The following is a 15,608-nucleotide window of genomic DNA, read 5'->3' on the forward strand; positions in this document are numbered from 1 at the left end:
TCGATCGGGCGATGGAGAGTTGGCATCGACCAATGCAGATTGATGATGATGATGATGATGACTCCGAGCTTGATGCCAAAGTTGGAAGCCTTGACGCGACTGTTATGATCACGTAGTAAGCCTCACCGGCTAAGCGCGGCTAGCGCGGCTACCGCTGCTAAGGCCGGAAAACGCGCACAATAACCGACCGGACATTCGATCGGACAATAAAGAGTACCCCGAGTCCAATGCATATTCATCGGAGGAGCGGGTACAGTCTGATCACGGAGAAGACACTGTTTCTGGACTACGATGCCACCATGAATGGAGTGGATAAAATGGATCAGAACATCTCTTACAACCTGGTGTAGCAACTGAAGGACACGAGGAAGCGAGACGTAACGAAACCGTAGCATGATCCTGATATTAGACTTGATGGCAACACACACTGCAGTATATACTTGCTATTCCCCGGAAAAAACGGCCTGCAAGAAAGTGGAGCACGCGAAGAGGCAATCTGTTGTGCAAATGCTGTTGCGTCTCCTTGCACGCAGGAGAGTGTTACAAAAAGAAAAACTGTCGTTGAAACATCCACATATTTGTAAATAGCACCACAGTTGCACACATTTGTAAATAGTTTGCCAAATTGTTGTCAAATTGTTACACTGTTGAATGTAAATAAACGTATTTTGCTATCAAAAAACACTTTTTCATTCTTGGTGGTAGTGTTTTATAGAAGTAAAGCACTATTTAGGTGTTTGTGGCATCATTCATGGACAAAAAGAAGTGTAAAATTCACTAGAATGCATGAAATAATATCGTTTCACTAAAAGCTTGATTTCTCCGTATTTTGGTCCAAAACAGGTGAAATTGGGTCAAACTAACCATTTTCTATTGTTGATTACTAAAGAACGGAATAAGGTAGAAACAAACTTTTTTTTTCTGATGAAAGATAAAAGTCCAATCTTTCATTTGGTAGTACGTGTGTTTCCATAGTCCAAACAGAACATTTTCTGTGGACCTTGAAAGATCAGTCAAAATGCTTAAATCGGCTGGCACTGACGGCATCCCTTTTCTGAAAACGTCTGGCAGTCAAAGAGTTAATTTTGACATGACCGTATGCTTTTTTGAGCTCCAATATTATCGAGTGCTAGTTTTCTTATTATACATTACAACATTTTTATTGGGGGTTTTATGGGAGGTTGGAATGGATTAATGGCATTTTCATTCATCTCAGTGGATAAAGACGTTTTAAGAGAGTTTTGAATTACAAACGCAAATTAAACTTCCCTCAAGACACCACAGTATAAATGAGCTCTCAGTATGATACAATGCACTGCCAACCACAAGCACAATAATATACAGACAGTATAGTTATATGAATAGCTCTCCGACAGCGTCTCATTAGATTGTCCAGATGTCCCCATTGAAGAGGCCAGTGAGTGTAGAAGTTCAAAGCAGACATTTCAGATGTTCTGTTTTTGTGTCCAAAATACAAAACGCGTAGGACAATGCTGGGATGCTTTCAAGATGTCTCTGGAATCCTCGTTCGTGTCGAAGGAGAAGCCTCACCTTTTCCTCTTGCCCGGCGCTCCGTTGTGCATTTGTTCCCCAGACACAAGACTCTACTTTGAAGGATTGCCAGATGAAAAGCTACATCAACACCCTTTCGTGTCCTACTTTATTTCATCAGGAAATGGATGAAGTTCTCCTCCAACTCCTTTGGGTGTGAATGTATGTTTCTCTTCCTGAGAGGAAACGGCAAGGTCAGTGAATGGTTCTTCTCCACTGATAGTCCTCAGCTTCAGCCTCTCAGATTCATGCCACACACAGGGTTGGGAGAGTTACTTTTAATATGTATTCCGTTACAGTTACAAGTTACCTGCTAAAAAAAAATGCAGTTAGTAAGGTAATCCAAGTACCATACTATTAAAGTAATGTAACTTAATTACTTTGGATTACTCCAATACCAAGTATGCTCATGTAGACAAAATAAAAATAAATTTCACTACAAAATATTTTTCTCTACAGTGTGCCAATGTTATTTGCGGGTGATAGGAGCCCCGGCAGCCCCAAAATAGCAAAAATCTGTGTATAATTGACACCCATTAAAATGCATGCATAGTAAAAATAAAAGTAAGTTGTTTAAATGGCAAAACTTGATTTTGATGACAATTAAATATTATGTAAAGAAAGCTTTGGACACAGTTTTTGATTTCACTCAATGGACATTGTGCGGTTCCTAATGCTGTACATGCCATTTCCTCAAAGCAATTTGTAATTTGTTTTGCTTATGAACTGTATGTTCGACCATATTAGATGCCTAAATGACTATGCTGGTGTTTAGGGTTGTTTTGTTCACTCTAAATGACCTTACAGTGGTTCTTATCACTCTCTGGAGTCTCTGACCACAGCCACACCCCTCACTAACGTGGATGAGCGCTACTCTCAAAAATAGCCGTTCATAATGTAATGCCATGTGACTATGAAAGTGTAGTAGTGAAGTGTAGTAGCCCGTGTAATGTTCTTCGACGGTAGCCATTGATTCATCAATTGTTCAGGTGACTAGACGAAGGTCTGTAGGGTTAGAGCTCTTGTGCGCCTTCAGTTACAGAGTGTCTTTTATGCATACGTGTGTGTGTGTGTGTGTGCTCACTAAACAACCTGATGGGGATGTGTTTTCAGAGTGATGTCACAAGTCAAGGTCATGTTTTTATTATGCTTCAGCCGTGTTTTCTGCCAAGCGACGGATTATAATAGGAATGAATGACTCCGCTTGGAGGCTGTGGCAAGGTCAGCAAAACGGGTGAACCTCTCTCCTGAAATCAATTGAGGTCCAGCAGAGAAGTGTGGAATGATGAGGCCTCCACCCTTGACCAATGTCAGTATAAATCAGACCCGCCAAGCAGCAGCTCTGCTTGACGTAGAAGATCTTCTGCATTTCTTCACTACACTTCTCATCAGACTATGAGCACATTTGCAGACAACAAGTCTGACGTTTGTGCACTGAATCATTATACGCATGAAGCAGAGGGTGCCCAGGAACAACAAGCAGAATAATTTGTCATGACCTTTAAGACCGACGTTGTTTCTTTTTGTCTGTTTGGGCAGTCCCGCAAGTAATCAATTGTAATATGAGCAGCAAAATGGAAATAAGGTTTGCTCATCTACATCACAGTTCTGGGAGTTTTGGGGTTCGTATCTTGGCTCTGGTCTTCCTATATGGACTCAAACAACAAAAGTTTGGTGGGGAAAAAACTGAGGAGTAAATTTTCAGTTTCTACGAGGTTTGCTGCTAACGCCTAGAAGAAATCGGCTTTTTTGACAAGAGGTTCCAGAGGTTTCTGATAATGATCTACAACTACAGGAAACTGGTTCACATGCTTCATACACATGTGCTCACTCATCCTTACGACTACTGAGATCATCTCCAACTAGCATGGCCTTGAGACAACTTTGGACAGAAGTATTTGGACCAGAGTCTCTTCTGCTAAGAATCAGGATGCGCTTTCTTCCCGGTAATGTCCATTTTTGGAACCGCTAATTTCTCCCAAGGGTCGCGGGGGGTGCTGGATATCCAGGGAATATTTATCTTCTCTTATCGTCGTCCTCTCTGAAGAAGTGTAAAAAAAAAAAAAAAAAAGAAAAGAGCAAAGCACATAAGCCGACCTTCATGATGAATATTTCCAACATGTAGGTGAAACTACAAACTGTACAACTTTTGGGCCACTAACCTCAAGATGCTATGCTGATTTTATAGCTAGTCCAAGCAGCTGGAAATTGAGTTGCTTTTTATACCACCAAATATAAACACAAATAGTACAAGGCATCCACTTTATTTGTGAGTACAGTTCATCTGTGGCCATTTTCATTTTTTTACCAAATATAGCCACATTACTATTTTTACTGTTCGTTTGCAATTCTTCAGACATTCTCACCTGATTCTTTTCAGAGCACACGCTTGGTACTTATTGAAAAAGAGCTCACACCAAGAGCCTGGGGGCTCGAGGTGAATATTTATAGCGTTAGCCCACCTTGTTTTCATTATTTAGAAGGCAGGTGTGTTTATACCTCCATAAGGATGTATGTTTCAGTCGTGCAAGCAGCGACTGGTAAAAGTCATTTTACTGAGATCATCGAACATGCTTGGATTGGATTGATGGCCAACAAAACGGTTTGACGGGCTGCGTCTGCCGCTGTTTCATCTGCAGTATTTCATGGCTGACCTAGAGCTGAGAGTCGTAAATGAGATCACACGCCGTTACAGTGGCGATTGAGTGAAATGGGCTCCAGTATGATGGAAAAGCTCAATGAAAGAAAAACCCAAAGAAAGGGGGCAGCCTCCATATATGGCTGCTTTTTGACAAGCAATTCGCCTGGCAGACAAAGTGGATTAGCAGATGCACACACATAACAGGAAGAGTGAGATAAGACAGAGAGGAACGTTCAGAGGCTTACATGGCTCACTCACAGTTGATGCCGTCTGTTGCGTTAGCAGCTGCTCTACTGTACATACAGCATAAGTCAGATCCTGCATGCCTCAACAACCAAATAACCACAATAATGACTGTGACCGAAGTACAATAATAAGCCAAACATGGCGTGAAAAGATACAGTGTGACTTCATGTGACAATCATTTGTGTGATGCTGCTTTGCAACCTCACTAAGGGTCACTGATGTCATGGTCGTAAATTTGCCTGACTTGTGGGTTTGGTTAGCAGCGCTCAGTGACGGTGTGAATGTAAGAGTGAATGGTTGTCTTTTGCTTGGATACAAAATGGATGGATACTCACTATGACAACCGTGAGTTGAAGACGTTTTTGACACATCCGTCAAAGCAGCTTGCTTGGCCTCACACCCACGCACACCCAAATACCTGAACTGCAGGATTATCTGTGGGTGTGTTTTGCTTTTTATCTGGACTTTTTGTTGATTTTTCTCGCACTTTTCTGTAATGACGACATGTTACAAGATGAAGACTCAAGGTCAACGATGGCTGCAATTGATTTACGGACATCAAAATAATAATAATAATAATAATGGCTTTAGCTTCCTGTGACCCTGAAATCAATCTAGAAAATGGATGTACGAATATGAAAAAAAAAATGTCTGTGTTTCCTAAATGCTAAATAAACACTAAAGTGCTACATTCATATTCAAGCTCTCACATATAAACTGTTTTCTTCTGATAGTCTAATATAACCTTTAGCTAATCCAACAGGCAAACAATAATAAAATACAAACTTCCCGTGGCTGCAATTTGCTATGAAACAAAAACAAAAAACTTCAACTATTTGATTTGTACTCCCGCAATGATGTGTAATCATGCCTTGGAACACCATCACACAACAGCTAGCATGAAAGACGAGCCTGAAGTCTTTTGCAGTGTTTGTTTGTTCTATCCATTCAGTGATGCATCACCTCTTCCCACAGTCTCATAGGTGACTCCATCTGGTATTTCCTGGATACCCTCCAACTCTTGTCTATTTATCATCAACAATGGGACAGCTCTATTGTCCTATGACCGAGTTGACTGCACACAATGTAAGTTTACACGTTAGGGTGCATCAAATTTGAATGGACATTTTGAATGTCAAAATATTAATTTGGCTGGCATTGCATTTTGTTCCAATTATCCCCAAAAAAAGTCTTAAATTTTTTTGGGGGGGGAAATCTATTGAAATTTATGGGTGCCACCAAGTGCACATTTTTTTGCGAATTTTCGAAAAATGTGATATTTTTAGTGTAATTGTCCAAAATTCACTGGAAAATGTTGAATACAGTACAGTTTTTAATAGTAGTATATTCTCTCAGGTCATCAAAGTTCATTTAGTTTGTCTTCTCTTAGAAGGAACTTTTCTCAGAAATCAACCTTTAAAAAAAAAATCTACATTAATTCGTCCTGTGAACATAATGAATGGAAGTCAATGAGGCAAGCATGCATGGCCTGATTTTTTGAAGTAGTGAGGGAAATTAGACACATAAAAAGTTGAATTGAACGGAAAAAATATATAACAAAACACTACAGTATGTAGTAGTTTAGCCCGACCACCCCATTGCATTTAGTATGTTCCATTTCCCTCACTCCCTGCCCAAGCAGACCGTTCACAGGGCCTGGAGAACTCGCCACCAAGTCGACTCTTCCATGCTCTCATATCTGTCCACAGTCAGGTCGGCCTTTCTTGTATATAAGCAATATGTTGCAGGAAGTCCTCCCAAACAGTCGGTCAGATTTTGGACCTTGGCCCACACACAAAGCGCACCTCACTATTAGGCGCACTATCGATTTTTGAGAAAATGTAAGACTTTAAAGTGCGCCTAATAGTCATGAAAATACGGTAGTTTTAAGTTGATGTTTCATCAGAAGAGTTATGAAAATATTTGATTATGGTTGAAAAGTTCCTTAGTGCTACTTTAATATCAAACAGTGCTTATTATATAAAAATAAAAACCTATTGGTCCAGCTTAACACGATATGATGCAACCATTTTTAAAATAGGTTTGTTAACTAACTAATCTAACTGTGGTTAGCAAACCTTTGCTAGCTTAGTTATAGCTTTATCTAATGGACACAAAATAACTATATAAAGACCTAACTGACTGTAAAAGTAAAAACAACAACAACAACACAATTACAGATATGATGTGTAATGTACTCAACAATAATTGGGTCATTACTAGCTATTCTGTGCCATTTTAGCTATGAAACGGTTTGGTTTCCTTTAACAGTCAAAAATGTATCATTTAATATCCATCAGGGTTTATTATACTGTAAGAAAAACCTTTTGGTCCATCTTAACATGTTATGATGTAACCATTTTTTGAATAGGTTTGTTTAACTAGCCTAATTGTGGTTAGCCAACATTTGCTAGCTGATGTTATGACTGTAAAAGTAAAAAATAAAAATAAATATAAAAACACACAAACAACAGATATGATCGGAAAATGTAATAAGACTCACATCGCTTTGGCACCCATTGACCACAATTTACTAATAGTAATTAATATATATATATATATATATATATATATATATATATATATATATATATATATAGTTGCACACCTAAACCATCATATATTGAGGAAATATTTTTCACGTGTAATTTCTATATATATTGGAACACTTTTGACTCCCAAATTTAACATTTTTGATTATCTTTTTTATAGTCCCGGCCATATAAAAAATCTAACATTTTGTTTTTGGATGCACCCTATTACACGAGCTTGTGCCATGAGGGTTAGAAAACTGCAAACCTGTATTGGGTTTTCAGTCTCCACATACAATATACTGTACTATATTACTTTTGCAACCCTTTCTATAGAAAGCTGTGAATCTTCTGTGAACTAAATATATTCAAGACCTTTTAGTTTCCTAAGAGACTTACACAGGCTTAATGAGTGTTTCCAGAACCAGAACGAAAAGTAAAGCAGTTTTCAGTTCAGTTTTCCGCAACTGTGGAACAAACTCAGAGATGTGCTCAAACTATCAGTATGGCTAAATTTGGCCCGTGAACTTTATTGTACACATCTACTTTGTGACAAATTTTACTAAAACTTTACTTTACTAAAAACGTCATTTTTTATTTCATTTTGTAATTTTAACCATATAACTCAGTATTTTGTCATGTTAATTTATTGTTCTGTTTACATTTTACTGTTTATATAGGGTTTTATCTTGATTTGACATTTTTCATTTAATCTTGTTTTAAAATCATTATTTCTATTTCTATCTTTGCTTCTGTAAAGCATTGATGCTTGCCCTGTATATTTAAAAAAAAAAAGTTTTTTTTTTTTTTAAACCTTGCCTTGCTGTGCATTGCCTTGTGTTGCTTTGGAGGTCACAAAGTAGGGAAAACATGAATGGTAAAAGACTGATATAACCCTATTAAGTTGGAGTCTCAGTAGCAAAATGAACTGCACAATAATTATTACAATTACCGGTTGTGTCTCAAAAAGTTAAGAAAATATGAGAACTGTGAGATAAAAAAGGGCCTCAATGTGTTAAATTACACATTAAAGACAATAGTGAGCCAGTGCGGTGGATGTTCAAGACTTAGGCCTATTCGCTGATCTCTTGATCGCCACAGGATTTGAATAAACTGCACAACCTCTTGCCGCCACCCTGTGTTGAATTGGTGTAACTGCACACCCGCTCAGGCCAATACAGCAGCCTTTGACTGACCTGGTAGTGCTAGTAGTTACTAGTAACTCCAAAGTGAGATAGTTATTTGGGTGGAATTGTATAACTATAGTGATATGACAAATGAATATACGGACGGTAATGTGTTTTATAATCTCATACATGAATAACATCAATCATTGTAGTACCAAAGCTATGAACTACAACTCTGGATTTCCATATAGATGTTTAAGTATCAAGTCTTTTTTTTCTTTTCTTTTTTCAGCACAACAAGTGGCATTGTAGGTGTGCTTCTGCTTTTTTTATGCAGTGATTCCCAACCAACCTGCTGTGTTGTGTACCAAGAGAGATCATCAGGTGTGCAGTGCGGAAATTATCCAATTTCACTGAATTGGGACAAAAATCATTATTTAAAAAAATTCTCATCTATCTCGGCCAGTAATGTACTATATATAATATGTATAAAAGCAGGCAGAACAATTAATGCTCTACCACTAGATGGCAGACAGTCCAATTAATCTGTGTATCCACCTGTTGCCATTTAAAATAATAGCCTTGTGTAAGTCAATTTGGGGTAAACCGAGATGAGATCATCGTTATTTCAGTATACATTTTATGACATTTTTGTTTGGTGTGTGCTTTGAGTTGTTTGAAAGGTCAGTTTATGTGCTTGGCTCATTAAAGCGTGGGAAACACTGCTTGTATTGTTCTGCTCACTGTATATTGGCAATGCATATAGATCTGACCTTGTCGTGATTGCAGGGATGTGATTTGACCAAAGTGAAATTATCTGAAAATTTAGCCGGGGGTCTGGGGGCCGCGGGCACTCAGCTAGGTCCAGAGCTCATGGGTTTTCCGTGTTTTTAAGTACTTTCAATGCACTCAGATGACAAAGAAATAGACAAAACAACAGCATAAATTTTCAATGTATATTGAACTATCCCATATAAAATTGCAGTTTTAGTCAACTCAAAATCAGTCACATTCAAAAACATTGGACTGCCTTTGCTTTTAAAAACTATCACTGAGAATATCATCATATATATTTACCATGCAATAAATCATTTAATCAATCATTCTTAATTTAATACATAATGCATAACAAAAACATAAAATACCTCATGCAGCAAGCTCTGGTAAAAACACAATCATGCATTCGTCGAATGCATGATTGACTAAGATCATCTCTGTAACTGCATACATCAAGACAGTCAACATATTGAAACCTGAAAAGTGCAAACATGCAGCATTCATTTGAGTTTGTGTCAATGATTAACCATGTTAAATATTTATGGCCATTTTTATTACGTTATAATATTTTCGAAAATTTGATTTCGATTAATTTGAAAAGTTTACCACCGACCTCAAAATTCACGACTCTATCAGCAACTGGTACAGGTTGTTGGGGTGGATCACGGCTCTCTATTACCGCTTCCGATTGTGATGTCAATAAGGGATGGAGGCCGTAAAGTTTTGGAGTTTTCGTTTGGGCACCGAAACTTCCAGCGATGGAATAATTTGTTCTTGACTGGAGTTCTTTCACGTGTTTTTTGCTCTTTGCGTGACTTTCAAGAGCTTTGAAACCTCTCCCACCATAGTCAACTGTATCATGGCACCAAATGCAAAGCGCTTTCCCGGCACGATCGATCTTCCGAATAAAGTCACTGAACAAATTCGTCACAGTCTTCTTTCCAACATTTGTAGATATATCCTTCTCTAACCAGTCCCATCGAAACTTGTTTTTTACGATCTTGTCAATTTCCTTAACTCGCGGAGCATCTTTGCGTTCGATCACGGACATTTCTTTAAACACCCGGCAAAAACGTCTGAGAAATGAACAATGGCATACTCCTATGCCTTTATAACAAGCGCGTTTATTGGTCAACAAACAATGGCATACGCCTATGCCTTTATAACAAGCGCGTTTATTGGTCAACACGGAGACTTCAGCCAATCGCAAGATCAGTTTCATTTCAGTTACGGAAACACTAAAATGGAACGCTGTTGAGACGAAATCGGATTTTTTACCACTTAAAAAATTGTAACATTTTATTTTTGGAGATAAAAAAAGCGGAATTCCGCGAATTAGCGGAAAAATCACATCCCTGTGATTGTCGTCTCATCCCGTGAGAAAATCTGGTTGGGGGTGTCTTCTGTCTTTGGTGGGACCGTTGATGTTGTTAGGTGAAGCTACGCAACCAAAAGCTGACGAGCTGCTCTTGGACTGTGTCTGTGACAAAGAAATATTAATGAATATGATGACACATAAAAGTTTAAATATAGTCAAAGACGCTATGGTTGATAAAAGAGTTATCTTGCTAGCATAGCTTAGTAACCACAAAAATATGGCAAAATTATCACTCATTGAAATACTCACCTGGGTGGAAAATAAAATAAAAAGGCATTGTAGGTTTTAACAAATCCCCAGTGAATGATTTGTATGCTCAAAAACAATATTTACAACAACAAAAGTTGAATACTTAATGTCACATTCTCAAAGGTTAGCTAAAACGCTGCGGCTTGCTCCTGGTTAACACAGCTAGTAAAACAATAAATAAAACAAAAACGACTCCCATTTACAAATCAGCCGGCATTGCTGCACCACATTTTGACATAACTTACATGGTCTTAATCGTAGCCTGAATTTCGTGCAACCCTAAACCTAAAGCATAATCCTGAACGGCAGCATTTCTTTCACTACTTTGTGGGCGGGTTCTGAGAAGAAAGTTGTTGTATTGGTAGTGAGTAGTGATTGACAACACGGCCACCAATGGTAGTGCTCATGCATTTGTCTAAATTAGCGTGTGCATGATGTATGTACCAACTCGTGTGTGAAAGACAATGCTGCAGTTGCAAAATACGCCACATGAGGGCGGTATTTTTCTTTAAATAAAAATACCCGCTTACTGTGCTGCACTTAAGTGTACTGTACTGTATGGCAAATTGTATCCAAAGAAAGAAAATGTTAAATGATTTTCTAATAATAAAGATATTTCATGTTATATAATTGTTGCTAAACGAGAAAATAATCAAATAGTGTCAAATTTTTACTGTCTGTCCTCACAGCTGACTTTGGGCAAGTGGAGATGTAGCCTGCATGACACTATCATGCATGTTTTTGGAATGTAAGAGGAAAGTGGTGTAACTGCAGAAAATCCACTGCAGAAGTGCCTGAGCCAAGATTTCAACCCAGAACCTGCCTGTGAAGCACACGTTCTAACCACTATTGTATTGTGCCGGACCAAAGGATGTTGTGGAGTGAAAAGATCTTAATTTCTGTAAATTGTAGACTCGTGAAGCTATATTTATTATTTATTTACATGTTTTGCTAGATATTAGCCTACATGTGCATTCATAGATTATTTTTGATTCTTTCTTGTTGTAATATTTTTTAGATTTTGGTAGGATATTAGTAGTTATTGTGAAGCCCTTTAATTAGGAATTTTAAGATTAAGAGATATTAAAACAAAAAGGAATACGCGGTACCTTAAGAATGTCCTGTTTCAATTATTCCCGAGTTTGTCACTGTGAAGGTGGGAAAACTTTTGATTTAATTGCACTTACAAAGCTCTGTACGCTGTAGCTGAAAGGAAAATTTGGTCCTATGTGATTTGGTGCGCGAAAGTGTAGCTTGTACCCTTAAAACAAAAATACCATACAGAAATACAGATTCTTAGTCAAAAAAACAGAATCTTGAGCAATAGCATTGCTAAATATTTACTAAGGAGTGTTAGCACACTCCAGTGGACGAAAACGGTAACGTTTTACTATGCAGTAAATTACACAATTAACATGAAATATAGCAACATCAGTTAAACAATGAAACATTGCTCCAATACGAACCTCGTTCCCTTCTCAGCCAGGTGCTAAAGAATCGTTCACTTAATTAGTTGTAAACTTCAGTTTTCTCTCATTTCCTGTGGCGCGCACACGTCTTCTCTGCACTTGGAAGACGGCGCTACTAATGGCATGGCAGTAGGTCGGTTACTTACGTCAGTTCCTACCGGTTTATGAGACCCTTTCCTGTAATCTTCAAATTAAAAGTATCAACTATATTATAATAGCACAATAAAACAACGCAATTCTGAAATACAAAAACGCAAAAACAAAAATAATAGCAGGGTAATTTACATATTTTATTTGAGAAAACCTGAGGGGGAAAATATTTTTTATCTTTTTTTTTTGCCCTGCAATTTGGCGCCCCCTCCACTAGATGGCACACCTGTGGTTAGCATATCTGCCTCACAGTCAAAAGGTTTGTGGTTCAAACCTTGACTTGGGCCCACCTTTGTCGAGTTTGCATATTATTGCCGTGCTGTTGTGGCTTGTTCCTACATTCCTAAAACATGCACATTGGGTTCATTGAAGACTCTAAATTGTAAATGCTTGTTTGTTTATGGGCTGGCATCCAGTCCAGGGTGAACGATTCTCGCCCAAAGTCAGCCAGCATAGGATTAGGTTCCAGCACACCAGTGATATTCGTGATGACACGTGGTAAAAATAATAGTTTAAATTGAAAATTACATTATGTCTGAATGGAAAGAGACGTGAGTGATTCTCAGCCTTCACTGTTTTTCTCACAGAGAAATTGAACCTTGTGCCTGGGTCAGACAGTCGTGGCGACATTGGTTGATGAAAAAAATGACCCTTAACAGAAGAGTTCCACACAGGCTCTGTAATTCCCAATCCTTCATCCTTAGATTCTATTCTATTTAAAGTGGCTGCATTCCTCTCTCAGAAGACGCGGATCTCTTCGAGACAGCACAGTGCCAGAAATAACAGGTTTGGACAAACACATGGCTGAGGCGTGGTGGGCTTGGCTGACCATGACTGAGTTCCACTGTGGTTTTTGGTCCACTGTTCTTTTGCCTGTGTCTATACATCTGTTTTTCTCACAGGCAGTACGGTTTGTCTTGCTTAATCATTGGAAGTGGCAAAAGAAAACCAAAGAACACCTTCGAGTCTGGGAATGCAGGTGACTGCAGTCAGAGGCTAGTGTGTGCCTCATCTGCTTGAATTGCAGAGCGTCACAGGCCAACATGGCTAAGCATGGATCTGAACTGTACTGAGATCGGATTGCTTGGGTTCCTCCCAGTTGGTCAAAGTACTCATGCTCTGTACTTAAGTAGAATTACAGATATTTCAATCAATCAATCAATCAATTAATATCCAATTTCATCATGGCAAATGAAGTCAATTTATATGCAGGGTTACTTTTAAAATGTAATCCATTACATTACAAGTTACCTGCTAAAAATGTAATTAGTAACGTAATCCAAGTACCATAATATTAAAGTAATGTCGCTGGATTACTTTTGGATTAATCCAATATTGAGTATGCTCATGAAGACAAAATAAAAATCACCACAATATATATTCTATACAATGTGCCCTGCTATTTGCGGGTGATAGGGAACCGGGCAGCCTACAAATAGCAAAAATCCATCCATCCCTCCCTCTCTCTCTCTTTTTTTATAACTGTACCTGTAAGCCGTTCACGGGTTCATGAGATGTCAAAAGAGGTGTCCGGAATTGTAAAGATACATAGAAAGGATTTCTAACCGACAAAGTCTACCAAAGTGTGTTCTGACATTTTGATGAAAGTAAGTGTCATTGTAAGATGGTTCTTTTACCATAATGCGATTGTGATATATGTGAGCTGCTAGCCGTGGCTAGCTCTGTCTCTCCAAAAACCCTCCTTAAGGTCTCTTATTTTCCTTTCCCAGCGGCCAAAAACTTGAAATTGTTGTTAAAGTATACGAAAATAAGTGATGAATCAACAATGTTGTTGTTGTTGTAACATGCAGGCGCAGCTAACATAGCTAGCGCGGTCGGGCAACTAGCTAACTTGCCGATATTCTTCACCTCAAATTCACAATTGATAAATGCACATAGCAACCAATAAAAGCTGAAGGTACAGAAGACGCAAGAATGTCCGTGTTTTGTGAGCCACCCTTCCTTAGAGCATACATTCCACTAATCAAACGTTTCAACATGTACCGCTGCAAAGAGTGTTGAGCTAAATCTTCTGCACACGTCTTGCTTACACAAAAACGTTAGAGGAAGCTGGGGGTGACATTCATCAAGAACAAAAGAACATTCGGTGTAAACACAATACAAACACAGCTGAGTCTGCTGGGAAGTTGACCCAAGATGAGGGGCGGGCTCGCGATCCCGTGACGTCGGTGTATACTATGTATAGAGATGGAAAAAAATCGAATCAAATTAAATTAAATTAAATCAGATCTAGTGCTTTATCGACACCATATGTCCAAAACGCATGAACGCATAACGCATGCCTCATTTTCACTTATTTGCAAACATATCAGCGTGTACCAAGACGCTAACACAGCAGCGTCAATCTCGGGGAAAGTTTTCCTTTTCAGTTTAAAATAACTTACTAAAACCTCCAGGATCATTTGCTGTAAAATGGCCGCAATGGCATAACCCAGGGTGTTTTGCACTTTTGGTAAAGTTTTAAATCCATCTCTGTCGTCCATGTCGTATCACAGGGTTGGGGAATCCAAGTCGAGAAAGAACAAACCCTGAAACTGTTTGACTTTAGCCACAGGTGTTTCTAATCAACAGGTGGAGATGAACTCGTTTACCTGCCAGTTAAGTAGACACACCTGTGGCTAAAGACAATCTGTGGCAGGTGTTGAATTATTAACATTGTTTTTCAGTTTCAATTTATATTTTAGCCGTTTTGGATTTAGTTATAGCTGTGTAGCTCAATGAATAGTATTGTCTATTGTATTCTTATCTGTCTCTCTCATCTGAGAAGAAAAGGGCAACAAGTTCTTTTCCATGTTATCTAGAAGGGAATGTAGTCTAGTACCGGTCTCAGCCGGTCGAAGTGAGACAGGCTGATTTATTATTGTTTAGGTCTAATCTGATTTTTATTCCTGAGAACTTCTGCCTTTTTGTGAAGGGGAGGAGGCTTTTCGTATTCACCCATTTTTCAATAAATAATGATGTGCAGGAGAAGGAGGGACACACAATCTGAACCGAACACGGCTTGGGTGTCTTCATTTTGTGTGACCAGAAGCTTCTGTTATAATGATACCTTTGCAAAGGGACTTTTTCACCAGAATCTCACCATTCAGTTTATTGAACACGTAAAGAGTAGAATACAAAATTGTCTACTCTAACACAGGGTTGTTACTTTCTGGACCTGGATTCCCCAACCCTGCGGTGTCTGTTGTACTAGCTAGCTAGTGCTAAGCTAAACTCGGGGGTTCATCTGTGTCGCAAACTCCCTTCATGCTAGGACGGCAACAAATGTCAACAACAAGGAAGTTTATTGTTTATTGTTTAAAATGGGATCCCCATTAGTTTTCACAATGGTGAAAACGATTCTTCCTGGGGTCCCTCACAGAAACTACAAATAAAACATAATTCTTTACAAAATCAGAATCAACATAATCAACGTCATTTACCTAAACATTCCCAAGTGCATACATAAAATAAAATAAACAGAAAGGA

General features: G+C 38.5%; 1 long non-coding RNA gene across 1 annotated transcript; it reads right to left on the bottom strand.

Moving 5' to 3' along the window:
* Positions 1–9,977: 9,977 nt before the first annotated feature.
* LOC147179604 (uncharacterized) lies at positions 9,978–10,840 on the bottom strand. Its single transcript, XR_015094048.1, has 2 exons — positions 10,746–10,840; positions 9,978–10,353 (listed from the first exon to the last, which is right to left on the bottom strand). It is a non-coding gene; the product is annotated as an uncharacterized LOC147179604 (long non-coding RNA).
* Between the last annotated feature and the right edge of the window lie 4,768 nt (positions 10,841–15,608).

This window comes from Leptonotus elevatus, chromosome 2, assembly GCF_054856555.1.
Source record: "Leptonotus elevatus isolate MCC_2025b chromosome 2, RoL_Lele_1.0, whole genome shotgun sequence".
In the NCBI taxonomy this organism is placed as follows: domain Eukaryota; kingdom Metazoa; phylum Chordata; class Actinopteri; order Syngnathiformes; family Syngnathidae; genus Leptonotus; species Leptonotus elevatus.